Below are 4,847 nucleotides of genomic sequence, written 5' to 3' on the forward strand. Positions count from 1 at the left end.
GAAAATCTAAAAAATCAAAGGTAAAGAGTTTTTTAATGAAATTTGATTCGTTGGAAAGCTGTTGAGTAGGGATATCATAAAAAATATGTTTGATAGATTTTGTATACAGAATTATGATATGTTCAATAATTGTTTTCAAAACTGGGTTTAACTTGTATGGTCAGGAAATAAAATTACATTGCAACCCAAAAATTTCTATGGACAGTTGGGATGAAATTTTTATGAGCTTTCACTTGAGGATGGAAGCTGACATCCTCTTTTATGTCTTAAATTTTTTGGGGGCTTGTGTGAGCTTAGTAGGAAAAGCTACAGAGCCATGAACAATATAAAATGCTTTCATATACAACTTGAATGTCATGTGTATATTGATCATAGTTTAAAAACTCATTGGGTTGACCCAATGACTCAATTGACTCGACCTAGATCGCCTAGTCAATGTGTCAAAAACCAAGTGTAACCCAACTTTAATAAAACTCGGTTGAGCCATGGGCGAGTCATGCATATATATATATATATATATATATATATTATAAAATAAAATATAAATATTATATGTTATATATAAAAATATGATTATACATGTATTAATAAAATTTTATATTAAATATATTATAAAAATATCATATAATGTATGTTATTTATAATATATTGGTAAAATACTATAAAATATAGGTAATATATATATATATATTATGTATAAAATATAAACTTAACACGACCCAACTGATTCATGAGTCACTCAAGGACGAGCCAAGTGATCAGTCACTGAGTTTTAAAATATTAGTTTTGACTAGTGAACCATGTTCTAAATTATATGTTTTTGCTTAGACTTAAGTTTAGCTTGCAAGTTCTTATTGGTTGGATTATGATATAAAATATATATTCATGTGACATATAAGTATTTTGTTTTGGTTATGCATGATTGCATGTTTTGGTCCACATGATAGCTTATGGAGTTTAGGCACGTAGATGAACTGTGTGGGTGCAATGCATAAATGAGTTGGTTGCATAAGTATGTGGTTCATGTTATGTAGGTTTAGATTACATGCATTATAAAGTGTATCAAAAAGTATGTTAGTGTAGTAAACCATGAAATGCATGCATACACAGGTTCACAACTGAGTCGAGTCAGGTCAGGTATCAGGGTGCATCTGGTAATTGAAAAGGGTAGACATACTCATTACACACATATGAGTCTTAAAGAGGTAGAGCTTAGGGTTGCTTTGGAGCGGATGTGAGGGTATGACCTATGAGATATTTGAATGAGCTATCTTAGTGAGCTAATGGTGCCTTAGAGCAGATGCATAGGTATTGGGCTCAAGCCTAGTGAGGCATCATAATGGGTTACTCCGAGTAGAACCTAGTGCTTAGGGCACCGAGTTTAGAAATGAGCTCTGTTTTATAAACACCGAGTAGCCCATTTGAATCCTGTCATACCTTGGAGAGGGTAGGGGTACATACAATTGACTGACCATGTCATGTTTTTTAGAGAGCAAAAGCATCTCTTGGTTTTCAGTCATCGGTTGTAGAGAACCAGGCTATCAAAGAAGCCTAGGTAGGTAGTCTTTCGCTTTGTAGAGTAGGAATTAGAATTTCGCATGGACCATTGTGAGGTTCTTATGGTTGTAGGTCGCTCTAGTGGGTTGTTTAAACTCTTCGGATTCTTAGGAAAATAAGATACATAGATAAATATACACCCCTTGTGATAGATGAGTTGAAGTAAAGTCCTGGTAGTGTACCCCCGAGTAAAGAAAGAAGAACAATGTAATAATGTGTTTGGATGTTTCATAACATTATGTTTTTAATTGGTCTTAATATGAATTTCATGCATATCCATTGAGTTTGCATGCACTGATTATCTTATTTGGCATAATTTGATTTTTGTGATCATGATTACTAATTTCTTACCTTTGAGTAAGAGAGGTTTGAGAATGCCTGTGATTCTAGATATTGTAATATTGATTTGTATGCTATGTGATAATTTGTATTATGAGTGCTTTGATTTCTTGTAAAAAATGCAAGACTTATGTAGTTGATTCTTCTTTATGTTTATGAGTGAAAATAACCCTACTGTTATTCAACGACCTTTACGTGCAGGAAACCAGTGAGGCTGGCTTATGAGGATGGGAGGCTCAGGGTTGTGCCAACTCATTCACTTGGATTCTAGATTTGTATTAAGATTTTATTTGATTTAAACATTTGATATAAATGTAAGCTCTAATCTATTTTGATACTAGTTTAGGATTTGACAATGCTTTAATTAAATGCATTATTTGATTTAAATTGATTCTACTCTCGCATGTGAGTGAGTGTTTGGGATTGTAACCTGCCTATTACTTGAATCGATTTTCAAATTAGTCTGAGTCTTCCACTGCATCCTACAAGCAATATGTGTTTTACAAAAAAAGAAATTCCTTAAAAAGATTCCTTAAATGTCCCAGCTTTAACTAAAGTTGATGGTTAACAACATTTGAGCTATACCAATTCTACTGTCATATATTTTCTTTTTACTCATGTTAATCTCTCTCTCTCTCAACGGGTTAAATATCCAACTTATCGAGGTGCATTCCTACCCATGAAAATTATCGTTTAAGCCTGGCTTGTTTATTACCTGAGTCCGATTTGGGTCGACCCAAATAGTACTTGGGTCTGCATTTTGATGCCCATACACGGAATTGAGTTGAGTCAAATACTCTCTAACACTGACCTGGCCTGTTGACAAATCAAATCCAATTAATCCATTTATAGGTTTTTACATATGGAATGACTTTTCTTAGTCCTCTTTTATCAGAATCAGTAGAACCATCTATATGTTGGACACCGGGATGCAAATCATACTTGCTAGGTGCCATTTGGACCAAACTCAAATTTGGATGCATTAGACATGTTTTGGATGGGAGTTCAAATCAACTACCTGTTTCTGATCCGTTTGCATCTCTATCTATCAGTGGACACTGAGTAAAGGTGGGTCATGTAATAAGTAGAATTAAGATGGGTTTTATTAGAATATGAAGGTGAGAATATTTTTTAGTATGAATCTAAAATATAAAAATTAATTGGGTATGAATTTGTAAATGATCCATATTTATTCTACCTACTTTTAGATTAGGTGCTTATCAAACAGGGTTTCTTTACAAATTAGCAAAAGATGAGAAGGCAATTTTGGGAAAAGACTGCCATAAGATTTCACGTGTCTCCGTCCAGCTACATGGGCTGTTTTTTCAGACTCAACAAGGGAACCATCTTCCGGATAAGAAGCCACCTTGACCATTGATTCAAGGATTAGACAAAGAAGTTTGTGCGTTAAAGGAAGCTGCCATTAGGGCTGTACACAGATCAGATATGGTCAGATATTCAATCCCAGTCCGAATGTTATTTCAAGATATGGATCTTTTAAGTAAAATCCGAATGTGCATTCGGGTCGGATTTGGATCTGTTCAATTGGATTGTTTTCAAATTTGAATCAGTATTTAAATTCAAATAAGAAATTGATTCGACTCAAAATATGATCCGTTTTCATTTTTTACATGTAAATAGCTTTCTTTTCTTCTATTTTTTCTGGATCCAATTATTATCACTTGTATCCCAAATTTGGATTCTACTTTTACCTCATCGGATTTAATTTAGATCTAATATTCACATTTCAGATTCAGGTTCAGATATAGCAAGATCCAGACCAAATCCCACCCGTTTGTAGCCCTAGCTGACATCACGCTAGCTAAGGTGAGGGACGGGGAGGAGAAATCGTATGAATGGACTTGACTTTCTAAAACGTCCTGTAACATTGGCATATATTTTCCATCAAACAACTTTTACAGGAAGGAAGGTGTGAAAGGAGTTTTATATGAAACTAGACAAAAAATGACATGAAATACATTTTTCATGATTTTTTTTTAGTTTACATTTTTTATGATTGAAACTAAAAATAATAGGAATCGAAAAATACGTCGACAATTAAGCATTATAAGAACAGTTTTTGTATATTTTTAGAACACATAAAGATACATATTATTTATAAATTTTGTTGATAAAAAAACAAACTAGATGCCAAACATACAACATTCAGGTATTGCGACAAAAAGACAATTTATTGAATTATCCACGCCTGGCACATTTGGCTAAAGGCTAGATAAAATAAATGGTGACCTAATTAACAAAATGGAATCTGCAAACTAGCACATTGTGGTTTTTCATGGGAAAAATGACTATTACTTTGGATGAGTGCATTGAGATTTTGGTGCTCGCTTATCCATCTCGAGGTGCATCTGTTCATAATCAATTCTTTCTTATGGATGTTCGGTTGGTCCACCTTTTGAAGCTGTGGTTTTGTCATGGGAGGCGCGGCGCCGACCTTTTTAATATATCGCCATGACGAGGAGTTTATGGGTAGCAAGGTCCTCTTGGAGATCTAGTTCTATGAGCACAATTTCTACTTTAGACCTCAAGTTATTCAGTGGCTATAGAGGAATCCAATGATGTCCATCCGTGAAGACTTATACAATGGAGAAGTGTTGTCACTTTGGATCTTATGCTAGTTCCAAAATATGGGCCACATAAGCTCACAACGCATGTTCCTTTGGTTGGGGGAAGCAGATCAGGTCATGCTGAAGAAGCATATTTTTGCTCATGCCGACATCGTGGCCGTCTGTTTGCATTTTGGATGAGGCCATGTGGGCATGAGCAAAAACGCTCATGTTCAGCATGACCTGATCTGCTTCCTTTGGCTGGTGAGACCCTTCTCTAAGGTGGCATATCATTCAGAGAGTTGCTTGCACATTTAGGGGACGATGAACAACCGGGAGTTTGTGGACAAGCTGGGGGAGATGGACCTCGATTTGGATGAGTAG

Source organism: Nuphar pumila, chromosome 2 (assembly GCF_984573655.1).
Source record: "Nuphar pumila chromosome 2, dmNupPumi1.hap1.1, whole genome shotgun sequence".
Taxonomy (NCBI): Eukaryota; Viridiplantae; Streptophyta; class Magnoliopsida; order Nymphaeales; family Nymphaeaceae; genus Nuphar; species Nuphar pumila.